Genomic DNA, 9,868 nt, shown 5'->3' with positions numbered 1-9,868 from the left:
TAATGCTGGTTTTTTTTTTTTACTCCCCAAATGATGGTACTGAAAGTACAAGGTGCTGCCATAGGATATAACCATCAGGGAAAGCTAAATTGTATTTCATAATTTTGTTTCTAGGCAATTGACAATTTCAACAAATGGGTATAATAAGCATAGTCATAAATAATTGTTTTCAGTTAAATAACTGTAGTCTGAATCAACTGAATTGAAATATGTTTCTTGAGAGAAAAACAAATAGAAGCAGAGAAATAAAAATAACGTACCCTTTCGTGCATTCTTTGTTTGACTGGTAACCATTGTGGCAGCATCCGATGGTAAGCCAACATATACCCCTCCGTAGTTCCTTAATGGAATGAAGCAGGTCCACAGAAATCAGGCCTATGGCAATGTTTCCATATCTCTACAGAAGCAGTGTTAGATATCACCAAACTGAGGGCTTATAAAATCTTTCCTTTTCCAAAAGTCAGAGATTCTAGCTATTATTGTTTTGGGAAAACTGAATACTGTCCTACATTAAAATTGAATTAATAGACATTTATCAAGCACTTGCTGTACTAGAAAGGAAAGAGAAGGGGAAGGGGAAGGGGACGGAGAAGAGAAATGGAAATGGAAACAGAAAGGAGCATTTATGTAGTATCTCCTGTGTGCCAGGCACTGTGCTAAGCACTTTACAAATATCTTATTTTGAGTCTCACAATAGCCCTGGATGAAGTAGGTGCCATTATTATCCACATTTTACAGTTGAGGAAACTAAGCCAGGCAGAGGTTAAGTGACTTACCCAGAGTCGCACAGCTAGAAAATATCTGAGACCTGATTTGAACTGACTCCAGGCCCAGCACTCTCTTCACTATACCACCTAACTGTCCCTTGGACTAGGTGCTTTAAGGAGAGAAAACAGATTTTTAATATGTAACGATTTTCCTCAAGGAGTTCACTACCTTTATCTGAGATTATATGCATGAGTATATAAAGAAAATTCAAAAGTATTGACAAAGATACCTTCCATGTCTGGAACTCTCTCCCTCCTCATCTCTGCCTCCTGGTTTCCTGGACTCCTGCAAGTCTCAGTTAAAGTACTACAATCTATAAGAAGCCTGTCCCAATCCTCCTTAATTTTAGTGTCTTCCCTCTGAGGCTACCCCTGATTTATCATGATGATCTAGACAGATAGGCAATCTAGATACAGATTAGATAAATACTTACATGTGTGTATCGACACATATATATACATATACATATATATATATATAAAGAGAGAGAGAATCTTGTTTAGCCATTTCCATATGGTCTCACTCATTAAATTGGGAGTTCTTTAAGGGAAGGAACTACCTTTTCCTCTCTTTGTATCCTCAGAGCTTGGCACAGTGTCTGGCACATAGTAGGCACTTAATAAATGTTAGTTGACTACGGAAGTGCCAATAAATTTAGAACAAACAGTATTACTGCTATAAGGACACAGAGCAAAGGAATGATCAGGGTAAGGTGGAGTTCATCAAGGAGGGCTTTCAGGAGGAAATGAGTTTCAAGGCAGCTTTTGAAGAAGCAGAAGGGACGAGGGACTCAATCAGAGTCAGAAAATGATAGGGACAAAGGCTCAGAGACAAGAGTGAAAAATATGCAAAGGATGAAAGGGATTCTTGTCTGACTAGTCAAGAGGCTGGGCTGCCAGATCTAGCTATTCTCCCAACCACACACTCCTTCCTCCATTTTCAGGAATCTCACAAAGGAAGACGTGCCCAAAGTTTTCCTGATGGAAATGATAATCCTGGTAATTATGATTCTACACAGAAAGCTTCCCCCAAACATACTCATATGGGGCAGGATATCATTACAGTATCAAATAGGTTAATGCATTCCAAGAAAAATCAGCCATAATCACAAACGTACCTTCTCTTGTCATCATCTGCTATGGATTCTTCTGTCCTGAAAGATCAGAAACATAAGATGTGACCTGCTGCTTACATATTTTCCATTCACTGATAGAGGATTTAGTGATGGAAAAAAAGAGAACCAAATAAAATTCAATTCCATTTCCTTGAAACATGAATTGTTGTTTGTTTGTTTTTTACTTAGAGCCTTTGTCATTCACATATATTTTTAAAATAATAATGATTTTGGACTTAGTAAAATTTTACTCATATTTTTGAATGGTAAGCAACATAAAATGCTCATTAATATAATTAAAAATGTGAAAATAGCTGTCATTCATGCAAAAATGCATTAATTATAAGTTACTGAATAATAATGGATTTCTCACAGTTTTCTGGGGGGGCAAGGGATGTAGAAAACTGCATACCCTTTCAAATTTGGTCACAGTGTTGCTTGTTTTGCTTAACTGGCTTTCTCTGTTACAAGGAAACATTCAATGTGGTAGGAGGAAGAGAAAGAATAAATATGATATAAAAAGAAAAAGAATTAATAAAACCTAAAGGATTTTTAAAAACAAAAATACAATAACAAGTTTGATTTCTTTTACTGAAATACTTTTATTTGAAAGGGTTACTTGATATGTAACCTAGAGCAAAAAAAAGAAATGAAAAGTCTATAGAGAGATCCCCTACACCAGAATGTAGAGACAATATTTATATGGTATTTCCATCATTTCTGACTTCAGGCTCAGTGACAAAAGTAGGCTCTTTGCAGATCAGTTTCACAAGTCAGAAATAAATCAAGTTTGACATGAACTTCACTTGATTTTTAAAATAATCTTTATACTTTATTTTATTGACTGAATTATGAGTTTTAGTTTGTTAAATCGGAAAGTAGAACAGAATTGTGGTATAGGTAAACATTTCTTAAAATGATTCAAACACACATTTGAGAAGGAAATAAAAGCATGTCATGGTATTCAGGAGAAATATTCTTATTCTTAAATATATACTGAAAAAATAATAGCTTACAAAAGGTATTTGATTTTTAAAAAATTATTAGACAGCTGCTTTCTACTAGACACTAGCAATATAACACTGGAAAAAATTCACCCCTTGAGCCTGAGCATAATAAAATGATGACTCTGGCTTCCTTAATGTATTGCCAATGGAACACAGGCTTTGGTAGATTCTATCAGATTGGAAAGGCTTCAAGGACAGAAGAGGGAGTAAACAGTCTATTGCTCTTGAACCAGTCCAGCTAAGTCTAGAGTCTATGGAGACTGTATCACCAGTTACCTATATATATATATATATATATTTTTAGAAAAAGCACTAGATTTGAAAGCAAGAATACTTGAGTTTGAATCCTTCCTTAGACTGGGCAAGTCACCTTTCAGCCTCAGTTTCCTCATCTGTAAAATGAGGAGAATAATCATCAATCTATGCTTCACAGAGTTATGAGATCATTCATTTAAAGCACCTTGCAAAAATTCATTTAAATTTCATTTAATGAATTGAATTTTAATGAATTAACATTCATTCAAAGCACTTTGCAAACCTTAAAGGGCTATATCAATGTTAGTTATTATAATTGATAGATTAGAATAAAAATCCAAATAAAGTTCTGAGTATTTAACATCAAATTTCTTGATGGCTTCTTGACATGACTCAAGAACAAAAGAATGCTGAATAAAAGCAGTGAGATACACACAGAAGTGGTCTCTTGTCCTTTTCTACCAATGTGACAAATTACTTCAACACTTGAGATTCAGCCTTCTCATCTGTAAAATGAGAAGACTGGACTCAATGATCTCAGAGACCCTAGAGATCACCAATAATTCACATAATAGCTCAAATAACCATAATAACATCATCATCATTATCACCATCATAATAACTTACATTTACATAGTGCTTGAAGATTTGCAAAATGCTTCACATTTATAATCCAGGGACTTCTGAGATTATGTTCCCAACTGGGTTTGATTCTGATCTCAAAGGGTCAATTTCTCTCTTTGGTTTATTACCTTCACCCAGAGTTCCAGGATAATCTCCTACTATACCAATGGCACAGCTCATGTCTTAGAGCTCCACTACTGCAGATAATAAAATGCCCAGCTCCTTTATAAGCATTCAGTGTACCAAATACATATCTAGTATGGGACAGCCTTTTCTTCACCCCAAAGAAAACACATAAAAATTAAAATATTCATAGGAGCGCAAATAAGAATATAAGGCACAACCCAGAACCCTTCAATGTGCTAATCAAAATATTTCTAAGATTCCCAAATACCTACAGGATAAAGTCCAAACCCTGTATAGCATACAAATAAGTACCACCCATTCTGGCCCAAACCTCCCTTTCCAATGTTCTCTCTCATATATATTCACCTATAATACAGTCAAAGTGGATTTTTATCAGTCATTTTCCTGCCTTTAGGTCTTGGCTTATGGTCATTCCTCCAACTAGAAAGTCTTCATAATCTTCACCTGTCAAAATTCTACTCATACTTTAAAGCCTCATCCCAAGTGATATTCTCCATGATTTAACTTTCCTTCATTCTTTCCAGCCAAAAGTAACCTCCCCCTCTATAATTTCAGAGGACTTTTGTTTATTCTCTCATATAAAACTCTCCTTCACTGTGATTCTTTATAATTAAATTATAATTATTTGGCCTTCTATCTTAAGTCTCTTACTACAATATGAGTACCTTGAAATCAGGGGTCATGTCTTACTTATCTTTGTTACCCTGACAATGCCTAGGCATTCTAGCCTATGCATGGTAGATACCGGAAAAATGTTATAAAAAAATGAATTCCTTTAGGCTCCAGGAACAATAGAGCACAAAGATCCTCAAGCGTAAAGTGACATAATATCAAATTGACTCTGGTTTGAAGAAATAGAAGGGGAAAAAACAAGTCCCATCTAGCCCTGTCAGTCTTACTAGATTAACTAGTGACATATTGATTAATTATTTAAGCTTAACAGATAATGAAATCTAGCTATAATAAGGAAGAAAATGCCCATAATCTGAATTTAGAGTACTAAACATATTGATTTGTGTTGGTCTCACTTCTATCCATATCATTTCCTATCAAGCAGTCTTCTTTTTTTAATCCTTCTGTCTTAGAATTGATACTAGGGATTAGGTTCCAAGAAAGAAAAGTGGTTAGGGCTAGGCAATTTGGATTAAGTGACTTGCCCAGGGTGACACAGCTAGAAAGTGTCTGAGGCAGGGGCAGTGAGGTAGCCCAATGGATATATAGCCGGGTCTGGAGTTGAGAGGTCCTGAGTTCAAATGTGACCTCAGACCCTTCCTAGCTGTGTGATCCTGGGCAAGTCACTTAATCCCAATTGTCTAGCTCTTACTGCTTTTCTGTCTTGAACCAATATTCAATATCAATTCTACGTTGGAAGGGAAGGATTTTTTTAAAAAGGAAGAAAGAAAGATTCTGAGGTCATCTTTGAACCCAGATCCTCCAGACTCCATATTTGGCTCTCTACCTGCTAAGCCACTTAGCTGCCCCTCAATCAGTTTTTAATGAGTACCTACTTTGTGCTAAAAGTCAGTTTTTCACCCATCCAGTTTCTCGGTTGGTCCCCTACAAAGTACTTTGATCCTCTAACAGAACTCTGAACACCTGCAATCTTCCCTCCCTAGAGCAGCCACTCTGACCTAAATTGCCTCTGTCCTCAGTTTATCAGTTTACCTTCACTCTGACTCATTTCCACTGGCTTGATTTTTTACCTTCCCAAACACTCCATTTATCTTTAACAGGCTACATGAGAGAGGAAACCTCACTCAGAGTGATCAACTCCAACTGAAGCCAGCACAGCTTCCTCTGGGGGCACACCCAAAGCATATGCTTCCTCTTCTCTGCTCTGGCCATCCTCACTGCATGATGAAAGGGGGCTTGGGTTTGGTCCCTTCCCAACCCACTGCAGCACCTCCAGAGAGAATCAAAGAATGATTTGAAAGAGAAAAAACACTCGAGGAAAACCATCTCCTCAACAAATCTCCCATAGACCATTGGGAAACATTCCAGCCTGTAAACATGTTCTCTCCCAGGCAGTCTGACTCTGCCCCCTCTGCTGAGTTAGTCTCTAGCTAGAAACCTAATTTAATCAGGAGACTAAACTCAGTGTAGGTGATTTTTGACATGGGGAGGGGGACTGGCCAAAATGCAGCTCTGATTACAAGATAAGCATCCCAAGATGCAGGATCAAGCCTCTGGTCCCCAGTACCAGGACCTAGAGGAGATAGAACAGCTCCCTGGGCTTTGACACCAGAGCCCAAGGGTCATTAGGACAATTCTGACACTAATCCAACTTAAGATATTAGCAAAGGGCAAAGGAGAAAAAATGGAAGTAGCTGTAAAAAATGAAAGATAAAAAGCCAGCTAGCTAGACAGAAGCAGTAAATATTCCTGCTACTGCAAAGAATGAAACAAAGTCTCCTATCTCATTTTATGAGTGATCTGCCCAGGTATATGAGCTTTTGGGGAGTCCTAGTCTAATTACATTTACTATACATGTATACTCATAGATGTATGCATAAAAAGATAGACATACTTCACATGTCTATACTATATATGTATGTATGTATGTGGATTTCTTGGACAGCCAGGTTGCACAGTGGGTAGAACACCAATCAGGAAAAGCTGAATTCAAATCCAGCTTTAGACACTTATTACCTGTGTAATATATGTCCCATTTGGGATGCCAATCTGTAATATATGACAAGAAGGAGGTCACACACTCACCCACTGGGGAACTGGAGAGAGAGGGTGAGAGAACTGAAGAAATGGAGAGAGGGAAGAGATTGATCCCCCCCCACTTCCCCTTGGGGAAGATAGCATTATTTGTCTTCCTAAGGAACAGAATATGTCTCCTCAGAGATGGGTTTGGGAGGTGGAGGTTAAGGACTAGAGGAGAAAGTCTTAGAGAAATGACCTACTGCCTCCCTTCTTGATCTTAAGCTGTTGCTGAGAGGCAGGTAAATTTCCTGCCTCTGGATCCTCCCAATATCCCAAATGCCACCTTTCCCTTTGAGACCTAGTTCACTCCTTAGCCCTGGTCTTGAACTATTCTCCCTTTTGGGAAATGGCATGATTCCCCCAAAATCTTCAGTCTCCTTTGATATCAGAAAGCAACAGACCTGATCTAAAGGGTAACACTATACTTGAGGATACACAGGGAAGGGAGGATGAGGGTGTTTGGTTGAGGAAAGTGAGAGATAGGAATCCCTATAGATTAGTAAATGACCTCCCCACTAAATCCTAAGGGGTGCAGGCTGTCTACCTGATCTTCCTTTGGTCAGTTATTGGGTTTGTCCTGCGTCCTAAGCTAATCTGGCTCTGAGTTGAAGTTCATGACAATTTGGGGAAAGAGAAATCTTCTCAGTAGACAGCTTTAGGGGTTCACTGGAAAGTAGTCAATGTTCAGAAGGATCCTCTGTCTCAGAGGTCCTCCTCTCAGATCCTCTACTCCAATAGAGAGATGATCAGAAATGAAGTGACAGTTTTGAATCCTCTCAGTTTCTCTGTTCCTTCCTGGAATCTTGAGTCTTCCTTGCCCTTCCCCCACTTGAGCTGTTCCTTTGCTGGATCTGTTTTTTTTTTTTCTTCTTTTGCAACATCTCCCTTACACCTGCAAGTCCCTGGGCAAGTCACTTCACCCCATTTGCCTCAATTTCCTCATCTGTAAAATGATCTGGAGAAGGAAATGGCAAACCACTCCTGTGATCCTGGACAAGTCACTTAACACTGTTTGCCTCAGTTTCCTCTCTTGTAAAATGAGTTGGAGAAGAAAATAGAAAACCACTCCAGTATCCTTACCAGTGTAAGGGTTAAATTGGGAGTTTTGATAAAATAAGAGAGCAGCTTTTAATAATTTAACAATTTAGTTAAATTAAAATAGAGATAGTAAAAGAATATAGTAAAATGAATGTAGGAAAGGAGAGAAATACAGGAAAGAGGTAGAGAAAGAAATTTCCTAATGTCTCTTCTAGTTATCCTATAACTACCTATAATTACTACCTAAAACTGCTTATCTCTACCTATAACTAACACCTATCCCACAAAGTTCCAACCCAATCAGTGTTTAATCCAACCCCAATTAGGTCTGTCAACGAAGACCAGCCATCTTCCAAAAAGTTCAAGAAAGGAAAAAACGCAACAGCCCAAACCAAAAGCCAACAACCCAAAAAGTGCTCTAAAGGCTAAAGCCAAAAACCCTCTCAGTAAGCTCAGGCTCACCTTTATATTCCGGCAAATAAATCCCAACTACCAATCCAACACACCACCAGCAACCAACCCCCAAAAACCAATTCATGCCCAGCAGCCAATTTCTCCACAACTGCCAGCCCTAACTATTTGCAACTGACAACCTGACCAACTGACACTGGCCCTCTTTTTTATAGTCTTCTCCTATCTCACTTCCTGTCTCTATAGTTTCTACTTCCTGTCACTGTGGGCTGGTTAATCCCTCTACATCTCTATGGTAAGAGGACCTCCAGGTCCCCCAATAAATCAAAAAAGGAATAAAGAATTTCTTTTTCCACTAGGAAAACCTCAATGGAATTATAGAGTTTGACATGACTGAAACTACTGAACAATTTTTTAAAATGTGTACTTCTCACAACTCTACTGAGTAGATAAAGCTGGTATCTTCCTAATCAGCAGACAATCAGAAGCCATTTCAAATAGCTCAATATAATTCGAATTTTCCCATGGCATTTTTAAGATGGAAAAGCAAAACTGATCAAAGAACTATGGGAAAGGATAAAGGCATGTGGAAATATGAGTATTATCTCCTATGATGTTAGTTTTCTAATCATGCTACTAAAATCATGTAGGTCAATGAACTATGTTCATAAAATCTTGAAAGGCAACATTCAGTGATGTCAAATTCAAATAGAAATGGTGAGCACTAAGCCATCAATTAAGATTCCTGTGGGTGCATATTGACTTAGAAAACTGAATATTAACATTCCCTATTTTCATTGCATTTTAACTTATTTGCTTAAATATTTCCAAATTCCTTTTGTCTTATATCAATACTAAGTATCAGATGTGTATGTCTTACATTGTATTGTCTTATATTGATATCAAGTATCACTTCCAAGGCAGAAGAATGGTAAGGGCCAGGCAATTGGGGTTAAGTGACTTGCCCAGGGTCACACAGCTGGGAAGTGTCTGGGGCCATCTTTGAACCCAGGACCTCCCATCTCCAGACCTGGCTCTCTATCCATTTAGCCACCTAGCTTCCCTAACCCCAATTATATTTTAATTCAGATCAGGCTTTATTCAGGAGTTTTGTGGGGCTGGTTAATCCCTCTACATCTCTATGGTAATGGGCATGGGCATATGGGGGCTACATGCTTGACATCTCTGGAGTTGATAGGAAGATGTGAACTCTAGTCTTGCATCTGATACACACTGACATTGAAACTTAAAACTTAAAAGTAGTACTCCAGGAAGCTCTTTAAGGCTCTAAGTATGTGCTTTAGTTTTCCAGAGGAGTTGTCTTATGTACAGGTATATGGATACACAATCTACAAACATTTATTATCTACTTGTGTCAGATACTGTGCCAAGGAAGTAAGGAAAAAAGGAAATAGCCCTTATGCATATGCACACACTACATAGCACTGATCAATTAATAAGCATTTATTAAGCACTCATTGTGCTCTAGACATTGTACTAGGCTTTAGGCACGCAAAGGTAAAACAGTATCATCTCTGCCCTCAAGGAACTTACATTCTAATAGGAAAAGTCCGCCACACTCGTAGAAATAAATATAAAGTAATACCACAAGGCAAAGGTTTACCCTGGACTGACTCCAGAGATCAGATTTGCTTTTGTTAGTCCCAGAGGATGGAGAAGTAGGGCCAATTAGAAGTTACAGGAAGAATAATTGACTCATTTTAAGTAAAGATAATGGTTATACATAATTAGAAAAGGATGCTTCCGGTTATAGTGAAATCTCCACCAATGA

At 38.1% G+C, this 9,868-nt stretch overlaps 1 non-coding gene across 1 annotated transcript; it reads right to left on the bottom strand.

Annotated features, from left to right (window-relative positions):
- Window positions 1–274: 274 nt before the first annotated feature.
- On the bottom strand, window positions 275–9,156 carry LOC103103676 (chromosome 8 C12orf75 homolog). The gene is made up of 3 exons (XR_008912142.1): window positions 7,172–9,156; window positions 1,886–1,921; window positions 275–340 (listed from the first exon to the last, which is right to left on the bottom strand). It is a non-coding gene; the product is annotated as a chromosome 8 C12orf75 homolog (transcript).
- Window positions 9,157–9,868: the final 712 nt, after the last annotated feature.

This window comes from Monodelphis domestica, chromosome 5, assembly GCF_027887165.1.
Source record: "Monodelphis domestica isolate mMonDom1 chromosome 5, mMonDom1.pri, whole genome shotgun sequence".
Taxonomy (NCBI): domain Eukaryota; kingdom Metazoa; phylum Chordata; class Mammalia; order Didelphimorphia; family Didelphidae; genus Monodelphis; species Monodelphis domestica.
Note: the sequence above shows the minus strand (reverse complement) of the source record. Positions and strands in the feature narration are given on the sequence as shown.